Below are 12,352 nucleotides of genomic sequence, written 5' to 3'. Positions count from 1 at the left end.
CAGATATTCCTTGCCATTGAGGTGTAATAAATCCATTCCAACTTTTTGCCACAGAGCTGATGGTATTTCAGCTATGCTCATTGGTTCTTTCGCTTGCCGGTGCTGATACTTTTGACATGTTTCACATTTCTCCATCATGTCTTGTATATCCTTGTGTACACACAGTCGCTGGGATTCTCCGTTAGCCAATACCGTCATTGACTGTGAAGCATACGCCACAGGTTTCCAGTTGTTTCCAACTTCTTGTTGCAGCAATACTGCACCTATACCATCTTTTGATGCGTTAATTGATATTTTGATGCTCCTTGTTGCATCGAAAAATGTCAACACGTGGGTGCAAGAGCTTTCTTTAGCTGGAACCACTCCTGCTCATGCTGCTCTGCCCAATCATTCACTTTCCGTAGGATGTCTCTGACACACGCTGTTTTGGCTGAGATTGGGAATAAACTTCCCTATGAAGTTGATCATGCCCATTCTTGATAGTACTCCTTTTTTATCCATGGGTAGGGTCGTGTTTAGTATGGCATTAATCTTCATTTCATCTGGCTCTATTCCGTGAACAGAAAGCTTGTCGCCCAGGCAAGTAATCTCCTGTACTCCAAACTGGCATTTGGCCTTATTGAGCCTCAGCTTATTCCATCTGATGATTTGTAAGACCTTGATCAGTCTGTCATTGTGTTTCTCTGAGGTGGAATCCCATACGATGATGTCATCCACGTAGACCTGAACCCTCTCGCTGATATGTTCCATAACTCTGTGGAATATCTTGGACGCAGATATAATGCCAAAGGGCATGCAAAGCAATATCTGCCAAAAGAAGTATTGAATGTACAGAACTTGGTACTTTCTTCATCAAGCTTGAGCTGCCAGAATCCCTGCAATGTATTGAGTTTGGTAAAATATTTCACACCAGACATCTCGCTGGTGGTCTCTTCCCTCTTTGGAATTTGATAATGCTCTCTTTTAATGTTTGCGTTCAAATCCTTGGGATCCATACAAATCTTGAGATTGTTATTCTTTTTTACAAACCATTGGGTTGACTCAATCTGTAGACTCTTCTATTTTCTGTATGACTCCAAGTTCGCTGGCTTTTAAAGCAGACCAAGGTAGGCCAGCAGCACGGTTCAATTCCCGTACCAGCCTCCCCGAACAGGCGCCGGAATGTGGCGACTAGGGGCTTTTCACAGTAACTTCATTTGAAGCCTACTTGTGACAATAAACGATTTTCATTTCATTTCATACTGTCTAACTCTGGTCACACAATGGTGTTGGACATCTTCAAGGAGCGTGTATCACCGGTTGAGCATTCTGTCTTACTTGTATTTTATATGTGAAAGGCAGGACACATAGAAAAACATAGAAAAATACAGCACAGAACAGGCCCTTCGGCCCACAATGTTGTGCCGAACCTTTGTCCTAGATTAATCATAGATTATCATAGAATTTACAGTGCAGAAGGAGGCCATTCGGCCCATCGAGTCTGCACCAGCCCCTGGAAAAAGCACCCTACCCAAGGTCAACACCTCCATTCTATCCCCACAACCCAGCAACCCCACCCAACACTACGGGAAATTTTGGACACTAAGGGCAATTTATCACGGCCAATCCACCTAACCTGCACAGCTTTGGACTGTGGGAGGAAACCAGAGCACCCGGAGGAAACTCACGCACACACGGGGAGGACGTGCAGACTCCGCACAGACTTTGGCCCAAGCCGCAATCGAACCTAGGACCCTGGAGCTGTGAAGCAATTGTGCTATCCACAATGCTACCGTGCTGCCTTTAAGAACAAATTAATCTACACTATATCATTCTACCGTAATCCATGTACCTATCCAATAGCTGCTTGAAGGTCTCTAATGTTTCCGACTCAACTACTTCCACAGGCAGTGCATTCCATGCCCCCACTACTCTCTGGGTAAAGACCCTACCTCTGACATCCCCCCAAAATCTTCCACCGTTCACCTTAAATTTATGTCCCCTTGTAATGGTTCGTTCCACCCGGGAAAAAAGTCTCTGACTGTCGACTCTTATCTATTTCCCTGATCATCTTATAAACCTCTATCAAGTCACCCCTCATCCTTCTCCGTTCTAATGAGAAAAGGCCTAGCACCCTCAACCTTTCCTCGTAAGACCTACTCTCCATTCCAGGCAACATCCTGGTAAATCTACTTTGCACCTTTCTAAAGCTTCCACATCCTTCCTAAAATGAGGCGACCAGAACTGTACACAGTACTCCAAATGTGGCCTTACCAAAGTTTTGTACAGCTGCATCATCACCTCACGGCTCTTAAATTCAATCCCTCTGTTAATGAATGCTAGCACACCATAGGCCTTCTTCACAGCTCTATCCACTTGAGTGGCAACTTTCAAAGATGTATGAACATAGGCCCCAAGATCTCTCTGCTCCTCCACATTGGCAAGAACTCTACCGTTAACCCTGTATTCTGCATTCATATTGGTCCTTCCAAAATGGACAACCTCACACTTTTCAGGGTTAAACTCCATCTGCCACTTCTCAGCCCAGCTCTGCATCCTATCTATGTCTCTTTGCAGCTGACAACAGCCCTCCTCACTATCCACAACTCCACCAATCTTCATATTGTCTGCAAATTTACTGACCCACCGTTCAACTCTCTCATCCAAGTCATTAATGAAAATCACAAACAGCAGAGGACCTAGAACTGATCCCTGCGGTGCGCCACTGGTAACTGGGATCCAGGCTGAATATTTGCCATCCACCAGCACTCTCTGACTTCTATCGGTTAGCCAGTTCGTTATCTAACTGGCCAAATTTCCCACTTTCCCATGCCTCCTTACTTTCTGCATAAGCCTACCATGGGGAACCTTATCAAATGCCTTACTAAAATCCATGTACACTACATCCACTGCTTTGCCTTCATCCACATGCTTGGTCACCTCCTCAAAGAATTCAATAAGACTTGTAAGGCAAGATCTACCCCTCACAAATCCGTGCTGACTATTCCTAATCAAGCAGTGTCTTTCCAGATGCTCAGAAATCCTATCCCTCAGTCCTTGAATATTTCCAGAAAGGCCTGTACAAAGGACTCCACTGAGCCACTGTGTGTCCTCAGTGTACAGTCAGTGCTATAGACTATTTGCACCAATTCCAGTGCCTCACACACTTCATCACCCAATAATGATTCACGACCTTCTGTAACAATTGAGAACTTCAGCTTCTGGACTTTGTTTTTTTTACTTGCACGTCTAATTCACAGATACCCAAAGTATCAATCTTATGACCATTGTAGTCTTTATGTAAGACTGGCTTATTTTGAATTCTCGGCTTCAGCTGCATGGTCTTAATATCACTTATACTGATTAGGTTTGCCTTCGCACCAGTATCTAATTTAACAGTAATTAGCGATCGATTGATAATCAAAGGTACAGTCCATTTGTCCCTTGTTACTGCTGCAATATCACTTTCAGCATTGCTTAGGCTTGTGGGCGGCATTTTATTTGGTATGGTTTCATTTGCTGTGTCTTCATCCGACACCAGGCCAATGAAATATGTGTCACTTAAATTAGTGTCACCAATCACTTTAATTGACTGCCCTGCATTAATTTTCTTATTTCAGGAACAGTGTTTCGCGAAGTGATTTTTCCTTGCACTTCATGCAAATTTTGCGAAAAGTTGGATGTTGTCTTGGTTGGTGCTTATAACCACATTGTTTACATGCAATGGCTGTATGTTCAGGCCATTTAGAATGGCTGCTGAGACCACGTTTCTTTTCTTACTGTGTCACAACACCAATGGCAGCTGCAACGCTTGCAATATTCATGCCCCAACTTCTTACATGAATGGATTAAAATGTTGCCCAGCTAGTTCGCGAGCAAGGCAAATTTTTATGGCATCTTTTAATTGGAGCTCATGTTCTCATAAACGACGCTCTCGCACCTTAGTATCATGCTATCCAAAAACAGTTTGATCTAAGTTTAAGGTCAGTAAGAATGATTCGCCAGTCTTCTGCCTGCATATTTGAAAAATTAACTTTTCATATGTTTCATTTTTCTTAGGTGTACAATGCTCGTCAAATGTTTTGATCACAGCATGAAATTTCTTACTGTTTTTCTCTTGCTCGTACGCAAATGTATTTTATATTTCAATTGCCTGCAGGCCTACTACCGTGAGTAATAACGCAATTGTTCTCTCGTCTGGCTGTGCCTGCAAGCCTATAGCTGAGACATATTGCGTGAAGTACTGCTTAAACGCGCGCCAATTTCCATCCATATTACCAGTAAGTTGAAGCTGTTCTGGAGCTTTCAGACTTTCCATTTGAAGAACAAAGCTTTTCTTGTAGCAATATTTCTTCTTTGTTTGATGACTGTGCTGTTCAAATCACTTCTGGTACCAGGTCATGTTCGTGTACTATGACAATAAATGAATCAGTGTACGACAGAACATCTAGTTCAAGAATAAATTACTGGTAAACTAAACTATTGCTAAACAAAGTGTGGACCTACAGCTTCTGTAACACTGATCAAGACTGGCTCTGTCCCTCTCCAGTGTTTCTCTTGCATGACACCAAGTGGTCGGAATCTACATACACTTGTTATATACACTGTTATACAACTAAAGCCCTCCCCCCCCCGGTACCATTTTCTTCAGCCATGCATCGATCTGCTGGGGGAATGCTGTCCCAGACATATTGAACAGACTGTCCTGGGGCAGAAACCACGCTGTCGGGGGGATATTGAACAGACTGTCCTGGGGCTGAGACCACATTCTCAGGGGGTGTCCAGGGGCTTGTGGTGTTGGGTGTTCTGACACACAGATGAGCCAACACGGTTGTATATGGTACAACGCTATTTTATTTAAACTTACTATGTACAGTTTTGTCTTTGCACTCTGCACGTGGGGGTTCCCTGCTTGTGATGTTTTAACAGCTCTTTCTTGTTTCTTTGTCCCCAGACCTACTGACCACCAGGTGTCGTGCTCGTGCTTTTTATGTGGTTGGTGTTCTTGTCTGTGATTGGTTGTGGTGTTGTGTGCTCTGATTTGCCTGTTGGTGTGTCCATCATGATGTGTGTGTTTGAATATCATGACATCCCCCCTTTTTACAAAGATATGTGCCTACGTGGTAATAAATATGATCGTGTCGTGAGTGCATCTAAGAGTGTGTGTGTGTCGTGTGCAGCATGTGCATATGACGGAACTATGTACATGGGGCGATGTCGGGTGCGTCACATGAACCAAGTTGTACCATAACATAACATAAATGCGAGCGAGAGAAGAAGGGAAAAAAAAACTTGAACAGTTGTCCAGTCAGACGACATCTGGAACGATAAACAACAACAGGTTATCATGTAAAATTGTGCAACTTGTTAAACATATGAACGGTATTATAAGTCCAGTCTAATGGGCTTGCGACGAGTTCGGGTTGATCGCCTCAAGGGTGGATCAAGAACCACCGGCTGCTGTGCAGGCATGGCCATGGGTGACGATGGAAAGGGCGTGATGTGCGGCAGCTCCACAAAGTCATCCTCGGAAGCCTGTTGAGGATCTGGTGTGTGCGTACTGTGTGGCTGTGAGCGTGGAAGTCGGCGAAGGGCGCGCCGATTGCGGCGACGCACGGAACCATCCGGCATGCGAACCAGGAACGAGCGGGGAGCCACTTGTCGGAGGACTTCGGCCGGTGCTGACCAGCCACCATACGGTTGATGGACGCGTACTTTGTCTCCGGAGGACAGGGGGGGCAGGTCCGTCGCTCGTGTGTCGTACCGACTTTTCTGGCGATCACGCTGCAGTTGCATGTTCCGAAGAACCGCCTCATGGTCTGTTGTTGGTGCCAGGATGGAAGGTACCGTCGTCCTGAGGGAGCGACCCATTAGTAGCTGCGCTGGCGAGAGACCCGTGGATAGCGGGGCCGATCGATAGGCCAGCAAGGCAAGGTTAAAGTCCGATCCGGCAGCAGCCGCCTTGCACAGGAGCCGCTTGGCGATGTGGACACCCTTTTCAGCCTTCCCGTTCGATTGTGGATGCAGAGGGCTGGATGTCACATGAGTGAAACCATATGCTGCGGCAAAGGACGACCATTCACGGCTGGCGAAACAGGGTCCATTGTCTGACATGACAGCCCTTGGAATGCCATAGCGAGCAAATGTTTCCTTGCAGGCCCCAATGACTGCGGACGACGTCAGATCATGGAGAGGCATGACGTCCGGGTAGTTTGAGAAGTAGTCTATAATAACGATGTAATCTCTGCCGAGCGCGTGAAATAGGTCAACACCCACCTTCGCCCAGGGGGACGTCACCATCTCGTGTGGTAGAAGTGTTTCCGGAGGTTGCGCCGGCTGAAACCTCTGACAGGTTGTGCAGTTGAGCACCATGTTGGCTATGTCTTCATTAATACCCGGCCAATATACCGCCTCCCGGGCCCTTCGTCTGCATTTTTCGACGCCCAAGTGGCCTTTGTGTAGTTGATGAAGAATCATCTGGCGCACGCTGTGCGGAATAACGATCCTGTGTGATTTCATAAGGACCCCGTCTATGTTGGTAAGATCATCTCGCACATTATAAAACTGGGGGCACTGCCCTTTGAGCCACCCTTCCGTCATGTGGCGCATCACTCGCTGCAGAAGGGGGTCAGTCGCCGTCTCTGCGCGTATGTGGGCCAGACTAGGATCATCCGCTGGCAGATTTGCTGCTGTCAGAGTTACGTGTGCCTCAATTTGACGCACGAACCCCTCCGCATCTGGTGGTGTGCTCACTGCTCGGGAAAGAGTGTCCGCCACGATGAGCTCCTTCCCCGGAGTGTAGATCAGTTCGAAATCGTACCTCCTGAGTTTAAGTAAGATGCGCTGGAGGCGAGGAGTCATGTCGTTCAGGTCTTTGTTAATGATGTTGACCAGGGGGCGGTGGTCAGTTTCGACCGTAAATCGTGGCAGGCCATACACATAGTCGTGGAACTTGTCCAGTCCAGTTAACAAGCCCAGGCATTCTTTTTTGATTTGCGCGTAGCGCTGTTCGGTAGGGGTCATGGCTCGTGAGGCATATGCAACCGGGGCCCATGACGACGTGCTGTCTTTTTGCAGGAGTACCGCTCCAATACCAGATTGGCTGGCGTCTGTTGAGATCTTTGTAGGGCGAGTCGTGTCAAAGAAGGCCAGCACTGGTGCCGTGACCAGTTTGTGCTTGAGCTCCTCCCATTCCCGCTGATGCGATTGGTGCCAGTTGAATTCTGTCGATTTTTTTACGAGATGGCGCATATTTGTTGTATGAGAAGCCAGGTTGGGAATGAACTTCCCAAGGAAGTTGACCATGCCCAGGAATCTTAAGACAGCCTTCTTGTCAGCCGGCCGTGGCATGGCTGTGATGGCGCTAACCTTGTCTGCATCGGGACGGACCCCTGACCTTGAGATGTGGTCCCCGAGGAATTTCAGCTCCGTCTGGCCGAAGGCACACTTCGCACGGTTGAGACGCAGGCCATTTTGTCGTATGCGGGTGAAGACACGTCGTAGACGATGCATGTGTTCCTGCGGAGTGGTGGACCAAATGATGATATCGTCCACATATACACGTACCCCTTCGATGCCTTCCATCATCTGCTCCATAATGCGGTGGAAAACTTCAGATGCTGAAATGATGCCGAATGGCATCCGGTTGTAGCAGAATCTGCCAAAAGGGGTGTTGAATGTGCATAGTCTTCGGCTGGCCGGGTCCAGTTGGATCTGCCAGAATCCTTTGGACGCATCCAATTTGGTGAATATTTTGGCTCGCGCCATCTCGCTGGTGAGGTCCTCTCGTTTCGGGATGGGATAGTGTTCCCGCATGATGTTGTTATTCAGATCTTTAGGATCTATACATATACGGAGCTCGCCAGAGGGCTTCTTTACACAGACCATGGAGCTGACCCATGGCGTGGGCTCCGTGACCCTGGATAGGACCCCTTGGTCCTGAAGAATCTGCAGTTGTGCCTTGAGGCGGTCTTTGAGTGGCGCAGGAACCCTGCGAGGTGCGTGAACGACAGGGATGGCGTCCGGTCTGAGTCGAATCTTGTACGTGTATGGCAATGTCCCCATGCCTTCAAAAACCTCCTGGTTGTGAGCAAGGAGGGAATGGAGATTTGCGTGGAACTCAGCATCCGGGAAGTCGGATATCTCATCTGGAGAGAGAGACATAATGCGCTGTACCAGGTGAAGGACCTTACACGCCTGTGCGCCCAGTAACGAGTCCTTTGATGAGCCGACAACTTCGAAGGGGAGTGTGGCCGTGTACATCTTGTGGGTCACCTGTAGCTGGCAAGATCCTATGGACGGGATGACATTCCCGTTATAGTCAACCATCTTGAGCCGGGATGGCGTGATGGGTGGTTTGACCTTCATGGCCTGGACTGCAGAATATGCAATCAGGTTGGCGGATGCGCCGGTGTCCAGACGGAAGGCGACGCGCGATCGGTTGACCGTCAGGGTGGCACACCACTCATCGGCTGGATTGATGGCATTGACCTTGTTGACATCGATGACGGAAACGCGGAAGGCATCCTGGTCATCTGCATCACTTAACTGGAAGTCTTGATGCGTGGGCTGGACGGTCCTGACTTGTCTGCGAGATTGTCGAGGATGCGCCGGATCCATGGGTTGAGCCGAACGACAGTGGGCTGCGTAGTGGCCCATCTTGCCACATCCGAGGCACTGTCGGTTTTTTGCAGGACATTGCCCTTTTAAATGTAGAGCTCCACAATTGCCGCACGTCATGACGTCACGGCGTTCGTTGCGCCACTGCGCATGCGCAGTGCGATCTTGCGGTGGGCGCGCCTGCGCAGTGCGTCTCTCGTTGTGGCCGTTATTTTTGGCGCGCACCTGCGCGGGAGACCGCGAAAAGCGCGGGAAGCGGCCGCTGTCGTCCGGGCCGTGGGTCGGGAAGTAATCGACGGCCTGGATGCGTTCGACGTCGTGGGCGGCCTGGCTTGCCGATTCGACGGCTGGGGACCCCCTCCGTGCCAACTCGGACGCCTGAAATTGGGCAAAACGGCAGGTAGCATTTTCGTGGAGGACACAGGCTTCCACAGCAGACGCTAAGGTGAGGCTTTTTATTTTAAGAAGCTGCTGGCGTAGGCCACTAGAGGCAACGCCAAAAACAATCTGGTCCCTGATCATGGACTCTGTGATGGTGCCGTAACCGCAGGACTGCGCTAGAATCCGGAGGTGCGTCAAGAAGGGTTGAAAAAGCTCCTCCTTACCTTGCAGGCGTTGCTGAAAGAGGTATCTTTCAAAACTTTCATTTACTTCAACTTGAAAGTGCTGGTCCAGCTTGAGGATGACCGTGTCATATTTGGATTGGTTTTCGCCTTCTTCGAACACCAGTGAGTTGAAGACGTTGGTGGCGTGCTGACCTGCGTAGAAGAGGAGCATTGCAATCTTCGTGTCATCTGAGGCACTCTGTTTTTCGGTGGCACGGATGTACAGGTCAAATCGCTGCCTGTAGAGCTTCCAATTGGTACCTAGGTTCCCCGCGACTTGCATCGGCTGCGGTCCGTCGGTGTGGTCCATGTCCAGAATGGCAGGTTAGTAGGCAGGTATCGATCCACTCCTGTACCATGTGGTGTTGGGTGTTCTGACACACAGATGAGCCAACACGGTTGTATATGGTACAACGCTATTTTATTTAAACTTACTATGTACAGTTTTGTCTTTGCACTCTGCACGTGGGGGTTCCCTGCTTGTGATGTTTTAACAGCTCTTTCTTGTTTCTTTGTCCCCAGACCTACTGACCACCAGGTGTCGTGCTCGTGCTTTTTATGTGGTTGGTGTTCTTGTCTGTGATTGGTTGTGGTGTTGTGTGCTCTGATTTGCCTGTTGGTGTGTCCATCATGATGTGTGTGTTTGAATATCATGACAGGGCTGAGTTCACAATGTCGGGGGATATTGAACCGACTGTCCTGGGGCTGAGTCCACAATGTCAGGGGGTGTCCTGGTGCTGAGTTCACACTGTCGGGGGGATATTGAACAGACTGTCCTGGGGTTGAGACCACAATGTCAGGGGGTGTCCTGGTGCTGAGGTCACACTGTCGTGGGGGATATTGAACAGACTGTCCTGGGGCTGAGACCACATTCTCAGGGGGTGTCCTGGGGCTGAGGTCACACTGTCGGGGGGATATTGAACAGACTGACCTGGGGCTGAGACCACATTCTCAGGGGGTGTCCTGGGGCTGGTGTCACACTGCCGGGGGGATATTGAACCGACTGTCCTGGGGCTGAGTTCAACCTGTTGGGGGGATATTGAACAGACTGTCCTGGGGCTGAGACCACATTCTCAGGGGGTGTCCTGGGGCTGAGTTCACAATGTCGGGGGGATATTGAACAAACTCTCTTGAGTCTGAGATCACAAAGTCAGGGGGTGTCCTGGGGCTGATGTCACACTGCCGGGGGGATATTGAACAGACTGTCCTGGGGCTGAGGTCAAACTGTCGGGGGGGATATTGAACAGACTGTTCTCGGGCTGAGTTCACACTGTCGGGGGGATATTGAACAGACTGTACTGGGGCTGAGACCACATTCTCAGGTGGTGTCCTGGGACTGAGGTAATACTGTCGGTGGGGACATTGAACAGACTGTCCTGGGGCTGAGGTCACACTGTCGGGGGTGGGGGGGATATTGAATAGACTGTCCTGGGGCTGAGGTCACACTGTCGGGGGGATATTGAACAGACTGACCTGGGGCTGAGGTCACACTGTCGGGGGGGGGGGGATATTGAACAAACTCTCCTGGGGCTGAGGTCACACTGTCGGGGGGGAGGGATATTGAATAGACTGTACTGGGGCTGAGGTCACACTGTCGGGTGGATATTGAATAGACTGTCCTAGGGCTGAGGTCAGATTGCCGGGGGGTTATTGAACAGCCTGTCCTGGGGCTGAGGTCACACTGTCGGGGGGAATATTGAACAGGCTTTCCTGGGGCTGAGGTCACATTGTCGGGGGGATATTGAGCAGACTGTCCTGGGGCTGAGGTCACATTGTCGGGGGGATATTGAGCAGACTGACCTGGGACTGAGGTCACACTGTCGGGGGGATATTGAACAGACTGTCCTGGGGCTGGGGTCACACTGTCGGGGGGATATTGAACAGATTGTCCTTGGGCTGAGGTCACACTGTCGGGGGGGATATTGAACAGATTGTCCTGGGACTGAGGTCACACTGTCGGGGGGGATATTGAACAGACTGTCCTGGGGCTGAGGTCACACTGTCGGGGGGGATATTGAACAGACTGTCCTGGGGCTGAGGTCACACTGTCGTGGGGGATATTGAACAGACTGTCCTGGGGCTGAGGTCACACTGTCGTGGGGGATATTGAACAGACTGTACTGGGGCTGAGGTCACACTGTCGGGGGGGGATATTGAACAGACTGTCCTGGGGCTGGGGTCACACTGTCGGGGGGATATTGAACAGATTGTCCTTGGGCTGAGGTCACACTGTCGGGGGGGATATTGAACAGATTGTCCTGGGACTGAGGTCACACTGTCGGGGGGGATATTGAACAGACTGTCCTGGGGCTGAGGTCACACTGTCGGGGGGGATATTGAACAGACTGTCCTGGGGCTGAGGTCACACTGTCGTGGGGGATATTGAACAGACTGTCCTGGGGCTGAGGTCACACTGTCGTGGGGGATATTGAACAGACTGTACTGGGGCTGAGGTCACACTGTCGGGGGGGGATATTGAACAGACTGTCCTGGGGCTGAGGTCACACTGTCGGGGGGATATTGAACAGGCTGTCCTGGGGCTGAGGTCACACTGTCGGGGTGATATTGAGCAGACTGTCCTGGGGCTGAGGGGCTGGTTTAGCACACTGGGCTAACTCGCTGGCTTTTAAAGCAGACCAAGGCAAGCCAGCAGCACGGTTCAATTCCCGTAACAGCCTCCCTGAACAGGCGCCGGAATGTGGCGATTTGGGGCTTTTCACAGTAACTTTGTTGAAGCCAACTTGTGACAATAAGCAAATTTGATTTGCATTTTTCATTTCACTTTCGTGGGGGATATTGAACAGACTGTCCTTGGGCTGAGGTCACACTGTCGGGGGGGATATTGAACAGACTGTCCTGGGGCTGAGGTCACACTGTCGGGGGGGATATTGAACAGACTGTCCTGGGGCTGAGGTCACAATGTCGGGGGGGATATTGAACAGACTGTCCTGGGGCTGAGGTCACACTGTCGGGGGGGATATTGAACAGACTGTCCTGGGGCTGAGGTCACACTGTCGGGGGGATATTGAATAGATTGTCCTGGGGCTGAGGTCACACTGTCGGGGGGATATTGAACAGACTGTCCTGGGGCTGAGGTCACACTGTCGGGGGGATATTGAATAGACTGTCCTGGGGCTGAGGTCACACTG

Source organism: Scyliorhinus torazame, chromosome 3 (assembly GCF_047496885.1).
Source record: "Scyliorhinus torazame isolate Kashiwa2021f chromosome 3, sScyTor2.1, whole genome shotgun sequence".
NCBI classification, from domain to species: Eukaryota; Metazoa; Chordata; class Chondrichthyes; order Carcharhiniformes; family Scyliorhinidae; genus Scyliorhinus; species Scyliorhinus torazame.
This window is presented reverse-complemented; position numbering follows the sequence as displayed.